The sequence below is a fragment of the Nematostella vectensis genome, chromosome 5 (genome assembly GCF_932526225.1).
Source record: "Nematostella vectensis chromosome 5, jaNemVect1.1, whole genome shotgun sequence".
NCBI lineage: Eukaryota > Metazoa > Cnidaria > Anthozoa > Actiniaria > Edwardsiidae > Nematostella > Nematostella vectensis.
In genome coordinates, this window is record NC_064038.1 from 18444979 (window position 1) to 18454916 (window position 9938).

The 9938-nt window shown below is 43.3% G+C and overlaps 1 long non-coding RNA gene, 35 other non-coding genes and 4 pseudogenes across 36 annotated transcripts; 39 read left to right on the forward strand and 1 right to left on the reverse strand.

The window, feature by feature from the left end:
* Nucleotides 1–18: 18 nt before the first annotated feature.
* On the forward strand, nucleotides 19–137 carry LOC125564381. The gene has a single exon (XR_007309400.1). It is a non-coding gene; the product is annotated as a 5S ribosomal RNA (ribosomal RNA).
* Nucleotides 138–204: 67 nt separating this feature from the next.
* Nucleotides 205–323, forward strand: LOC125565047. The gene has a single exon (XR_007310065.1). It is a non-coding gene; the product is annotated as a 5S ribosomal RNA (ribosomal RNA).
* Nucleotides 324–390: 67 nt separating this feature from the next.
* LOC125564176 lies at nucleotides 391–509 on the forward strand. Its single transcript, XR_007309196.1, has one exon. It is a non-coding gene; the product is annotated as a 5S ribosomal RNA (ribosomal RNA).
* A 67-nt stretch (nucleotides 510–576) lies between these two features.
* Nucleotides 577–695, forward strand: LOC125565816. Its single transcript, XR_007310826.1, has one exon. It is a non-coding gene; the product is annotated as a 5S ribosomal RNA (ribosomal RNA).
* A 67-nt stretch (nucleotides 696–762) lies between these two features.
* Nucleotides 763–881, forward strand: LOC125566482. Its single transcript, XR_007311491.1, has one exon. It is a non-coding gene; the product is annotated as a 5S ribosomal RNA (ribosomal RNA).
* A 67-nt stretch (nucleotides 882–948) lies between these two features.
* On the forward strand, nucleotides 949–1067 carry LOC125563330. Its single transcript, XR_007308349.1, has one exon. It is a non-coding gene; the product is annotated as a 5S ribosomal RNA (ribosomal RNA).
* Nucleotides 1068–1134: 67 nt separating this feature from the next.
* Nucleotides 1135–1253, forward strand: LOC125566384. The gene has a single exon (XR_007311391.1). It is a non-coding gene; the product is annotated as a 5S ribosomal RNA (ribosomal RNA).
* Nucleotides 1254–1320: 67 nt separating this feature from the next.
* LOC125566424 lies at nucleotides 1321–1439 on the forward strand. Its single transcript, XR_007311432.1, has one exon. It is a non-coding gene; the product is annotated as a 5S ribosomal RNA (ribosomal RNA).
* Nucleotides 1440–1506: 67 nt separating this feature from the next.
* LOC125565124 lies at nucleotides 1507–1625 on the forward strand. The gene has a single exon (XR_007310141.1). It is a non-coding gene; the product is annotated as a 5S ribosomal RNA (ribosomal RNA).
* A 67-nt stretch (nucleotides 1626–1692) lies between these two features.
* Nucleotides 1693–1811, forward strand: LOC125565494. The gene has a single exon (XR_007310508.1). It is a non-coding gene; the product is annotated as a 5S ribosomal RNA (ribosomal RNA).
* A 67-nt stretch (nucleotides 1812–1878) lies between these two features.
* On the forward strand, nucleotides 1879–1997 carry LOC125564714. Its single transcript, XR_007309733.1, has one exon. It is a non-coding gene; the product is annotated as a 5S ribosomal RNA (ribosomal RNA).
* A 67-nt stretch (nucleotides 1998–2064) lies between these two features.
* Nucleotides 2065–2183, forward strand: LOC125564382. Its single transcript, XR_007309401.1, has one exon. It is a non-coding gene; the product is annotated as a 5S ribosomal RNA (ribosomal RNA).
* Nucleotides 2184–2250: 67 nt separating this feature from the next.
* LOC125566863 lies at nucleotides 2251–2372 on the forward strand (annotated as a pseudogene).
* Nucleotides 2373–2439: 67 nt separating this feature from the next.
* On the forward strand, nucleotides 2440–2558 carry LOC125564384. The gene has a single exon (XR_007309403.1). It is a non-coding gene; the product is annotated as a 5S ribosomal RNA (ribosomal RNA).
* Nucleotides 2559–2625: 67 nt separating this feature from the next.
* LOC125565048 lies at nucleotides 2626–2744 on the forward strand. The gene has a single exon (XR_007310066.1). It is a non-coding gene; the product is annotated as a 5S ribosomal RNA (ribosomal RNA).
* Nucleotides 2745–2811: 67 nt separating this feature from the next.
* LOC125564177 lies at nucleotides 2812–2930 on the forward strand. Its single transcript, XR_007309197.1, has one exon. It is a non-coding gene; the product is annotated as a 5S ribosomal RNA (ribosomal RNA).
* A 67-nt stretch (nucleotides 2931–2997) lies between these two features.
* On the forward strand, nucleotides 2998–3116 carry LOC125565818. The gene has a single exon (XR_007310827.1). It is a non-coding gene; the product is annotated as a 5S ribosomal RNA (ribosomal RNA).
* A 67-nt stretch (nucleotides 3117–3183) lies between these two features.
* Nucleotides 3184–3302, forward strand: LOC125566549. Its single transcript, XR_007311558.1, has one exon. It is a non-coding gene; the product is annotated as a 5S ribosomal RNA (ribosomal RNA).
* A 67-nt stretch (nucleotides 3303–3369) lies between these two features.
* LOC125563331 lies at nucleotides 3370–3488 on the forward strand. Its single transcript, XR_007308350.1, has one exon. It is a non-coding gene; the product is annotated as a 5S ribosomal RNA (ribosomal RNA).
* Nucleotides 3489–3555: 67 nt separating this feature from the next.
* On the forward strand, nucleotides 3556–3674 carry LOC125566385. The gene has a single exon (XR_007311392.1). It is a non-coding gene; the product is annotated as a 5S ribosomal RNA (ribosomal RNA).
* A 67-nt stretch (nucleotides 3675–3741) lies between these two features.
* LOC125566425 lies at nucleotides 3742–3860 on the forward strand. Its single transcript, XR_007311433.1, has one exon. It is a non-coding gene; the product is annotated as a 5S ribosomal RNA (ribosomal RNA).
* A 67-nt stretch (nucleotides 3861–3927) lies between these two features.
* On the forward strand, nucleotides 3928–4046 carry LOC125565378. The gene has a single exon (XR_007310391.1). It is a non-coding gene; the product is annotated as a 5S ribosomal RNA (ribosomal RNA).
* Nucleotides 4047–4113: 67 nt separating this feature from the next.
* LOC125565495 lies at nucleotides 4114–4232 on the forward strand. Its single transcript, XR_007310509.1, has one exon. It is a non-coding gene; the product is annotated as a 5S ribosomal RNA (ribosomal RNA).
* Nucleotides 4233–4299: 67 nt separating this feature from the next.
* On the forward strand, nucleotides 4300–4418 carry LOC125565843. The gene has a single exon (XR_007310852.1). It is a non-coding gene; the product is annotated as a 5S ribosomal RNA (ribosomal RNA).
* Nucleotides 4419–4485: 67 nt separating this feature from the next.
* Nucleotides 4486–4604, forward strand: LOC125564385. The gene has a single exon (XR_007309404.1). It is a non-coding gene; the product is annotated as a 5S ribosomal RNA (ribosomal RNA).
* Nucleotides 4605–4671: 67 nt separating this feature from the next.
* Nucleotides 4672–4793, forward strand: LOC125566864 (annotated as a pseudogene).
* A 67-nt stretch (nucleotides 4794–4860) lies between these two features.
* Nucleotides 4861–4977, forward strand: LOC125567009 (annotated as a pseudogene).
* Nucleotides 4978–6043: 1066 nt separating this feature from the next.
* Nucleotides 6044–6501, reverse strand: LOC125563155. The gene is made up of 2 exons (XR_007308167.1): nucleotides 6352–6501; nucleotides 6044–6166 (listed from the first exon to the last, which is right to left on the reverse strand). It is a non-coding gene; the product is annotated as an uncharacterized LOC125563155 (long non-coding RNA).
* A 1237-nt stretch (nucleotides 6502–7738) lies between these two features.
* On the forward strand, nucleotides 7739–7857 carry LOC125564890. The gene has a single exon (XR_007309908.1). It is a non-coding gene; the product is annotated as a 5S ribosomal RNA (ribosomal RNA).
* A 67-nt stretch (nucleotides 7858–7924) lies between these two features.
* Nucleotides 7925–8043, forward strand: LOC125566220. The gene has a single exon (XR_007311227.1). It is a non-coding gene; the product is annotated as a 5S ribosomal RNA (ribosomal RNA).
* Nucleotides 8044–8110: 67 nt separating this feature from the next.
* On the forward strand, nucleotides 8111–8229 carry LOC125565819. Its single transcript, XR_007310828.1, has one exon. It is a non-coding gene; the product is annotated as a 5S ribosomal RNA (ribosomal RNA).
* Nucleotides 8230–8296: 67 nt separating this feature from the next.
* On the forward strand, nucleotides 8297–8415 carry LOC125566483. The gene has a single exon (XR_007311492.1). It is a non-coding gene; the product is annotated as a 5S ribosomal RNA (ribosomal RNA).
* A 67-nt stretch (nucleotides 8416–8482) lies between these two features.
* On the forward strand, nucleotides 8483–8601 carry LOC125563332. The gene has a single exon (XR_007308351.1). It is a non-coding gene; the product is annotated as a 5S ribosomal RNA (ribosomal RNA).
* A 67-nt stretch (nucleotides 8602–8668) lies between these two features.
* On the forward strand, nucleotides 8669–8787 carry LOC125565330. The gene has a single exon (XR_007310344.1). It is a non-coding gene; the product is annotated as a 5S ribosomal RNA (ribosomal RNA).
* Nucleotides 8788–8858: 71 nt separating this feature from the next.
* On the forward strand, nucleotides 8859–8977 carry LOC125566426. Its single transcript, XR_007311434.1, has one exon. It is a non-coding gene; the product is annotated as a 5S ribosomal RNA (ribosomal RNA).
* A 67-nt stretch (nucleotides 8978–9044) lies between these two features.
* LOC125565125 lies at nucleotides 9045–9163 on the forward strand. The gene has a single exon (XR_007310142.1). It is a non-coding gene; the product is annotated as a 5S ribosomal RNA (ribosomal RNA).
* Nucleotides 9164–9230: 67 nt separating this feature from the next.
* Nucleotides 9231–9349, forward strand: LOC125565496. Its single transcript, XR_007310510.1, has one exon. It is a non-coding gene; the product is annotated as a 5S ribosomal RNA (ribosomal RNA).
* Nucleotides 9350–9416: 67 nt separating this feature from the next.
* On the forward strand, nucleotides 9417–9535 carry LOC125565887. The gene has a single exon (XR_007310896.1). It is a non-coding gene; the product is annotated as a 5S ribosomal RNA (ribosomal RNA).
* A 67-nt stretch (nucleotides 9536–9602) lies between these two features.
* On the forward strand, nucleotides 9603–9721 carry LOC125564386. The gene has a single exon (XR_007309405.1). It is a non-coding gene; the product is annotated as a 5S ribosomal RNA (ribosomal RNA).
* Nucleotides 9722–9788: 67 nt separating this feature from the next.
* On the forward strand, nucleotides 9789–9910 carry LOC125566865 (annotated as a pseudogene).
* The last annotated feature ends 28 nt before the right edge of the window (nucleotides 9911–9938 follow it).

Below are 9938 nucleotides of genomic sequence, written 5' to 3' on the forward strand. Positions count from 1 at the left end.
ACCTTACACAGTTCTATCGTCTACGGCCATACCACTGAGAAAGCACCGGTTCTCGTCCGATCACCGAAGTTAAGCTCAGTAGGGCGCGGTAAGTACTTGGATGGGTGACCGCTTCGGAATACCGTGTGCTGTAGGCATTTCCTTTTTGTTACCGAAGTACTCACAAGACTGTTATATCAAATCTATTTCTTATACAGTTCTGTCGTCTACGGCCATACCACTGAGAAAGCACCGGTTCTCGTCCGATCACCGTAGTTAAGCTCAGTAGGGCACGGCTAGTACTTGGATTGGTGACCTCCTGGGAATCCCGTGTGCTGTAGGCATTTCCTTTTTGTTATCGAGGTACTCACAGGACTGTTATATAATAGATAGATCTTAAACAGTTCTATCGTCTACGGCCATACCACTGAGAAAGCACCGGTTCTCGTCCGATCACCGAATTTAAGCTCAGTAGGGCGTGGTTAGTACTTGGATGGGTGACCGCCTGGGAATACCGTGTGCTGTAGGCATTTCCTTTTTGTCATCGAAGTACTCACAGGACTGTTATATAATAGATAGATCTTACACAGTTCTATCGTCTACGGCCATACCACTTAGAAAGCACCGGTTCTCGTCCGATCACCGAAGTTAAGCTCAGTAGGGCGCGGTAAGTACTTGGATGGGTGACCGCTTCGGAATACCGTGTGCTGTAGCCATTTCCTTTTTGTCATCGAAGTACTCACAGGACTGTTATTTAATATATATTTCTTACACAGTTCTATCGTCTACGGCCATACCACTTAGAAAGCACCGGTTCTCGTCCCATCACCGAAGTTAAGCTCAGTAGGGCGCGGTAAGTACTTGGATGGGTGACCGCTTCGGAATACCGTGTGCTGTAGGCATTTCCTTTTTGTTACAAAAGTGCTCACAGGACTGTTATATAAAATCTATTTCTTACACAGTTCTGTCGTCTACGGCCATACCACTGAGAAAGCACCGGTTCTCGTCCGATCACCGTAGTTAAGCTCAGTAGGGCACGGTTAGTACTTGGATGGGTGACCGCCTGGGAATACCGTGTGCTGTAGGCATTTCCTTTTTGTTATCGAGGTACTCACAGGACTGTTATATAATAGATAGATCTTAAACAGTTCTGTCGTCTACGACCATACCACTGAGAAAGCACCGGTTCTCGTCATATCACCGAATTTAAGCTCAGTAGGGCGCGGTTAGTACTTGGATGGGTGACCGCCTGGGAATACCGTGTGCTGTAGGCATTTCCTTTTTGTCATCGAAGTACTCACAGGACTGTTATATAATAGATAGATCTTACACAGTTCTATCGTCTACGGCCATACCACTTAGAAAGCACCGGTTCTCGTCCCATCACCGAAGTTAAGCTCAGTAGGGCACGGTAAGTACTTGGATGGGTGACCGCTTCGGAATACCGTGTGCTGTAGGCATTTCCTTTTTGTCATCGAAGTACTCACAGGACTGTTATATAATAGATAGATCTTACACAGTTCTATCGTCTACGGCCATACCACTTAGAAAGCAACGGTTCTCGTCCGATCACCGAAGTTAAGCTCAGTAGGGCGCGGTTAGTACTTGGATGGGTGACCGCCTGGGAATACCGTGTGCTGTAGGCATTTCCTTTTTGTCATCGAAGTACTCACAGGACTGTTATATAATAGATAGATCTTACACAGTTCTATCGTCTACGGCCATACCACTTAGAAAGCACCGGTTCTCGTCCGATCACCGAAGTTAAGCTCAGTAGGGCGCGGTAAGTACTTGGATGGGTGACCGCTTCGGAATACCGTGTGCTGTAGGCATTTCCTTTTTCTTACCAAAGTACTCACAGGACTGTTATATAAAATCTATTTCTTACACAGTTCTGTCGTCTACGGCCATACCACTGAGAAAGCACCGGTTCTCGTCCGATCACCGTAGTTAAGCTCATTAGGGCACGGTTAGTACTTGGATGGGTGACCGCCTGAGAATACCGTGTGCTGTAGGCATTTTCTTTTTGTTATCGTGGTACTCACAGGACTGTTATATAATAGATAGATCTTAAACAGTTCTGTCGTCTACGGCCATACCACTGAGAAAGCACCGGTTCTCGTCCGATCACCGAAGTTAAGCTCAGTAGGGCGCGGTAAGTACTTGGATGGGTGACCGCTTCGGAATACCGTGTGCTGTAGGCATTTCCTTTTTGTTACCGAAGTACTCACAGGACTGTTATATAAAATCTATTTCTTACACAGTTCTGTCGTCTACGGCCATACCACTGAGAAAGCACCGGTTCCCGTCCGATTACCGTAGTTGTTAAGCTCATTAGGGCACGGTTAGTACTTGGACGGGTGACCGCCTGGAAATACCGTGTGCTGTAGGCATTTCCTTTTTCTTATCGATGTACTCACAGGACTGTTATATAATAGATAGACCTTACACAGTTCTATCGTCTACGGCCATACCACTGAGAAAGCACCGGTTCTCGTCCGATCACCGAAGTTAAGCTCAGTAGGGCGCGGTAAGTACTTGGATGGGTGACCGCTTCGGAATACCGTGTGCTGTAGGCATTTCCTTTTTGTTACCGAAGTACTCACAAGACTGTTATATCAAATCTATTTCTTATACAGTTCTGTCGTCTACGGCCATACCACTGAGAAAGCACCGGTTCTCGTCCGATCACCGTAGTTAAGCTCAGTAGGGCACGGCTAGTACTTGGATTGGTGACCTCCTGGGAATCCCGTGTGCTGTAGGCATTTCCTTTTTGTTATCGAGGTACTCACAGGACTGTTATATAATAGATAGATCTTAAACAGTTCTATCGTCTACGGCCATACCACTGAGAAAGCACCGGTTCTCGTCCGATCACCGAATTTAAGCTCAGTAGGGCGTGGTTAGTACTTGGATGGGTGACCGCCTGGGAATACCGTGTGCTGTAGGCATTTCCTTTTTGTCATCGAAGTACTCACAGGACTGTTATATAATAGATAGATCTTACACAGTTCTATCGTCTACGGCCATACCACTTAGAAAGCACCGGTTCTCGTCCGATCACCGAAGTTAAGCTCAGTAGGGCGCGGTAAGTACTTGGATGGGTGACCGCTTCGGAATACCGTGTGCTGTAGCCATTTCCTTTTTGTCATCGAAGTACTCACAGGACTGTTATATAATATATATTTCTTACACAGTTCTATCGTCTACGGCCATACCACTTAGAAAGCACCGGTTCTCGTCCCATCACCGAAGTTAAGCTCAGTAGGGCGCGATAAGTACTTGGATGGGTGACCGCTTCGGAATACCGTGTGCTGTAGGCATTTCCTTTTTGTTACAAAAGTGCTCACAGGACTGTTATATAAAATCTATTTCTTACACAGTTCTGTCGTCTACGGCCATACCACTGAGAAAGCACCGGTTCTCGTCCGATCACCGTAGTTAAGCTCAGTAGGGCACGGTTAGTACTTGGATGGGTGACCGCCTGGGAATACCGTGTGCTGTAGGCATTTCCTTTTTGTTATCGAGGTACTCACAGGACTGTTATATAATAGATAGATCTTAAACAGTTCTGTCGTCTACGACCATACCACTGAGAAAGCACCGGTTCTCGTCATATCACCGAATTTAAGCTCAGTAGGGCGCGGTTAGTACTTGGATGGGTGACCGCCTGGGAATACCGTGTGCTGTAGGCATTTCCTTTTTGTCATCGAAGTACTCACAGGACTGTTATATAATAGATAGATCTTACACAGTTCTATCGTCTACGGCCATACCACTTAGAAAGCACCGGTTCTCGTCCCATCACCGAAGTTAAGCTCAGTAGGGCACGGTAAGTACTTGGATGGGTGACCGCTTCGGAATACCGTGTGCTGTAGGCATTTCCTTTTTGTCATCGAAGTACTCACAGGACTGTTATATAATAGATAGATCTTACACAGTTCTATCGTCTACGGCCATACCACTTAGAAAGCAACGGTTCTCGTTCGATCACCGAAGTTAAGCTCAGTAGGGCGCGGTTAGTACTTGGATGGGTGACCGCCTGGGAATACCGTGTGCTGTAGGCATTTCCTTTTTGTCATCGAAGTACTCACAGGACTGTTATATAATAGATAGATCTTACACAGTTCTATCGTCTACGGCCATACCACTTAGAAAGCACCGGTTCTCGTCCGATCACCGAAGTTAAGCTCAGTAGGGCGCGGTAAGTACTTGGATGGGTGACCGCTTCGGAATACCGTGTGCTGTAGGCATTTCCTTTTTCTTACCAAAGTACTCACAGGACTGTTATATAAAATCTATTTCTTACACAGTTCTGTCGTCTACGGCCATACCACTGAGAAAGCACCGGTTCTCGTCCGATCACCGTAGTTAAGCTCATTAGGGCACGGTTAGTTCTTGGATGGGTGACCGCCTGAGAATACCGTGTGCTGTAGGCATTTTCTTTTTGTTATCGTGGTACTCACAGGACTGTTATATAATAGATAGATCTTAAACAGTTCTGTCGTCTACGGCCATACCACTGAGAAAGCACCGGTTCTCGTCCGATCACCGAAGTTAAGCTCAGTAGGGCGCGGTAAGTACTTGGATGGGTGACCGCTTCGGAATACCGTGTGCTGTAGGCATTTCCTTTTTGTTACCGAAGTACTCACAGGACTGTTATATAAAATCTATTTCTTACACAGTTCTGTCGTCTACGGCCATACCACTGAGAAAGCACCGGTTCCCGTCCGATTACCGTAGTTGTTAAGCTCATTAGGGCACGGTTAGTACTTGGACGGGTGACCGCCTGGAAATACCGTGTGCTGTAGGCATTTCCTTTTTGTTACCGAAGTACTCACAGGACTGTTATATAAAATCTATTTCTTACACAGTTCTGTCGTCTACGGCCATACCACTGAGAAAGCACCGGTTCTCGTCCGATCACCGTAGTTAAGCTCAGTAGGGCACGGTTAGTACTTGGACGGGTGACCGCCTGGGAATACCGCACTGTTAGTTTCAGAGAGTAGTTTCAACTCCAAAAGGGGAGTAAAAAACCGAGGTACAAAATGACTCCCTTTTTGGAGTAATTTTTTACTCCCTTTTTTCTACTCTCTCAAGGGAGTAGATTTTACCCCTGTAGGGGAGTAACTAAAGGGAGTGATTTACTAGGTTGCTTGCTATTACTCCATTAAAGGAGTACAATTTACCCTCAAAATGGAGTTATTTTTTACTCCTTTTTTTCCTACTCTCTCAGGGGAGTAGATTTTACCCACTTTAGGGGGTAGCTAAGTGGAGTAATTTACTAGGTTGCTTGTAGTTACTCCATTAAAAGAGTACAATTCACCCTCAAAATGGGAGTCAATTTTTACTCCCTATTTTGTTATTTCCCCCTACTAATTGGGTAACTAAAGGGATGATTTCAACCCCCTCCCCCCTGTTTTTACAAAATGGCCGTTTAAAATCCACCTACTTCAGGGGTTAATACTGGAGAAAGTAGAGTAATTTAGAAACACCAAGGAAAAGACGTTATTGACAAATCATTTAATTAAACAATTCAGTTTACAAAATAACAAAAATATAAGTTGAAAAAATGTTTGAAAAATAATAGTCATTTGACATAAGGTATCCAGGACAAAATTACTAACAAGTGTCCCAACATAACAAAGCTGAAACAAACATAACACAATATTATTTTTCTATAACAACTTTAACAGCTTTTGAACATTACCCTTTTTGGCGTCATTACGGTTTTCCAAAAGAATTGCCTCCTCCTCCATCTTTGTATATTCAGATAAGAAGCTAGAAGCCTAATGCCTCTATATGCACCATTTAAATTTGAACCTGGTAGGCTAGCTTGAAAAGATAACTAGGTTCTTCATATGCAGGGTTTACTGTGATCGGAATATACGGACAAAAACCAACTACAGTAACATTAGATATTCAAAATAAATATCTGGACAAATTTTAGGTGCAAGACTGATTACTAGGTTTTTACTAAGCTAAGTTATTCAATTTTGTGCTTCAAGTAACAGTTTATAAAGCATAGGCGCTTTAGATGTAAGTACAGTGATTAGTGAATAACTTAAGTTTACAAAGTTTTTATTCGTTTCTTGCGATTTACGCATTGATACATTCCTTATACCTCAAACTTCTTTCTTTTCTGGCTTTCAACTCGAGCACATTTTACTATCTCTATCATAATGTCCTGCGAAGATAATAAGAGAAACACATAAGAAGGTAGTATTGCTTTGGAAGATAACAAAGAATCACAAAACATATCAGTCTAGTTCGAGAAATCCGCTCACGAACGATGATTTGATGCTGAAGTTGGTCGCAAAAATCACATTTAGTATTGAACCTATCACATTATAAAGCCCATTACACACTAACCTTTAACTTCAATCCATGTTCTGCCATCAAATCCTCAAAAAAGGTGGATTACGCGTAGAAAAGACGGGAATAAACGGCTATCTGTTTGGAGGTTATGATAATGGTTCCGTCCGACCGTTATGATTTTGCGCCTTGGGCCCAAGCCCCTCTCGGCCACTAAAGCGAGGGACGCCCGGTACATTTTGGTTTTACGAGCCCTGGTGAGCCGTCTTCTATCTGCAAAGCGGGACTTCTTTTTTTTTATAATCTCAAGTAGCATTTCTATTAGAAACAATATATATTATTTTATAATGTTCAAATCGGATCTAAGAATTTTATACAATTATCACCCTACCTATCTTTCTTTTAAATGCAGTACTAATTATTCTGAGCGAATTTTGAAAGTACACCACATAAAACTTATGTTCGAGTCCAAGCCTGTCTTTGATTACATTTCTTATTGTTGTAGTATAGCTGACAATATATGCAAGTATGGTGAGGCCTGTTCTTGTATTGAAAATGTTCTTTTAGGATTTCCTAAGAATTTCCTAAGAGTTCCTAAATTGTAGAACTTCAAATCTTCTTCCTAAGATTTTCTTATCCAAATTATTTCCATTTTCTGGTCTACTGCTTATACTAGGAAATCCTACGAATTTTTAGGAAGTTTAATCATATTTTGTTGTTTTGATCGAACTTAGGAAATCTTAGGAAACTCCTAGGCACAGGGTAGAGTTTTTTGTCTCAATACCAATAGATACGATAAATTATTATTTTTATCTTTTGTCTTATATAATAAAGACTATCGTTTTCCTTCTTACATTCAGCTAATTCAGAGTAAAAAAACAACTCCCTTTATTTTATATATTTGGAGTGGTTTGTTACTGCTCTAAAAAGATACAGCTGGAGTAAAAACTACTCTTTCAACACGAGATGGCTGGAGTAGTTTTTACTCTTCAAAACCTACCCCCTAAAAGGAGTACTTTTTTACTCCATTTCTTGACCATCTGGAGTAAAAATAACTCTTTTCACTTCAGATAGTTGGAGTAGTTTTCACTCTGCTAAAATTACTCCCAGAAAAGAGTACTTTTTACTCCATTATTTGACCAACAAGAGTGAAAATTACTCTTTTTTTAATAAACATTCGATACTAATTCTCAGCAGAGTAAAACTTACTCCGTTAAGGGAGTAAACAAAAAAATTACTCCTCAGTGGAGTAGTTTTTACTCCAATAAAGGAGTTCAAATTACTCCTTTAAAAGTACTCCACCGCAAAGAGTAGTTTTTACTCCCTGAGTGGAGTAAAAATAACTCCCTGAAACTAACAGTGCGTGTGCTGTACGCATTTCCTTTTTCTTATCGATGTACTCACAGGACTGTTATATAATAGATAGACCTTACACAGTTCTATCGTCTACGGCCATACCACTGAGAAGGCACCGGTTCTCGTCCGATCACCGAAGTTAAGCTCAGTAGGGCGCGGTAAGTACTTGGATGGGTGACCGCTTCGGAATACCGTGTGCTGTAGGCATTTCCTTTTTGTTACCGAAGTACTCACAGGACTGTTATATAAAATCTATTTCTTACACAGTTCTGTCGTCTACGGCCATACCACTGAGAAAGCACCGGTTCCCGTCCGATTACCGTAGTTAAGCTCATTAGGGCACGGTTAGTACTTGGACGGGTGACCGCCTGGAAATACCGTGTGCTGTAGGCATTTCCTTTTTGTTACCGAAGTACTCACAGGACTGTTATATAAAATCTATTTCTTACACAGTTCTATCGTCTACGGCCATACCACTTAGAAAGCACCGGTTCTCGTCCGATCACCGAAGTTAAGCTCAGTAGGGCGCGGTAAGTACTTGGATGGGTGACCGCTTCGGAATACCGTGTGCTGTAGCCATTTCCTTTTTGTCATCGAAGTACTCACAGGACTGTTATATAATATATATTTCTTACACAGTTCTATCGTCTACGGCCATACCACTTAGAAAGCACCGGTTCTCGTCCCATCACCGAAGTTAAGCTCAGTAGGGCGCGGTAAGTACTTGGATGGGTGACCGCTTCGGAATACCGTGTGCTGTAGGCATTTCCTTTTTGTTACAAAAGTGCTCACAGGACTGTTATATAAAATCTATTTCTTACACAGTTCTGTCGTCTACGGCCATACCACTGAGAAAGCACCGGTTCTCGTCCGATCACCGTAGTTAAGCTCAGTAGGGCACGGTTAGTACTTGGATGGGTGACCGCCTGGGAATACCGTGTGCTGTAGGCATTTCCTTTTTGTTATCGAGGTACTCACAGGACTGTTATATAATAGATAGATCTTAAACAGTTCTGTCGTCTACGACCATACCACTGAGAAAGCACCGGTTCTCGTCAGATCACCGAATTTAAGCTCAGTAGGGCGCGGTTAGTACTTGGATGGGTGACCGCCTGGGAATACCGTGTGCTGTAGGCATTTCCTTTTTGTCATCGAAGTACTCACAGGACTGTTATATAATAGATAGATAGATCTTACACAGTTCTATCGTCTACGGCCATACCACTTAGAAAGCACCGGTTCTCGTCCCATCACCGAAGTTAAGCTCAGTAGGGCACGGTAAGTACTTGGATGGGTGACCGCTTCGGAATACCGTGTGCTGTAGGCATTTCCTTTTTGTCATCGAAGTACTCACAGGACTGTTATATAATAGATAGATCTTACACAGTTCTATCGTCTACGGCCATACCACTTAGAAAGCAACGGTTCTCGTCCGATCACCGAAGTTAAGCTCAGTAGGGCGCGGTTAGTACTTGGATGGGTGACCGCCTGGGAATACCGTGTGCTGTAGGCATTTCCTTTTTGTCATCGAAGTACTCACAGGACTGTTATATAATAGATAGATCTTACACAGTTCTATCGTCTACGGCCATACCACTTAGAAAGCACCGGTTCTCGTCCGATCACCGAAGTTAAGCTCAGTAGGGCGCGGTAAGTACTTGGATGGGTGACCGCTTCGGAATACCGTGTGCTGTAGGCATTTCCTTTTTCTTACCAAAGTACTCACAGGACTGTTATATAAAATCTATTTCTTACACAGTTCTGTCGTCTACGGCCATACCACTGAGAAAGCACCGGTTCTCGTCCGATCACAGTAGTTAAGCTCATTAGGGCACGGTTAGTACTTGGATGGGTGACCGCCTGAGAATACCGTGTGCTGTAGGCATTTTCTTTTTGTTATCGTGGTACTCACAGGACTGTTATATAATAGATAGATCTTAAACAGTTCTGTCGTCTACGGCCATACCACTGAGAAAGCACCGGTTCTCGTCCGATCACCGAAGTTAAGCTCAGTAGGGCGCGGTAAGTACTTGGATGGGTGACCGCTTCGGAATACCGTGTGCTGTAGGCATTTCCTTTTTGTTACCGAAGTACTCACAGGACTGTTATATAAAATCTATTTCTTACACAGTTCTGTCGTCTACGGCCATACCACTGAGAAAGCACCGGTTCCCGTCCGATTACCGTAGTTGTTAAGCTCATTAGGGCACGGTTAGTACTTGGACGGGTGACCGCCTGGAAATACCGTGTGCTGTAGGCATTTCCTTTTTGTTACCGAAGTACTCACA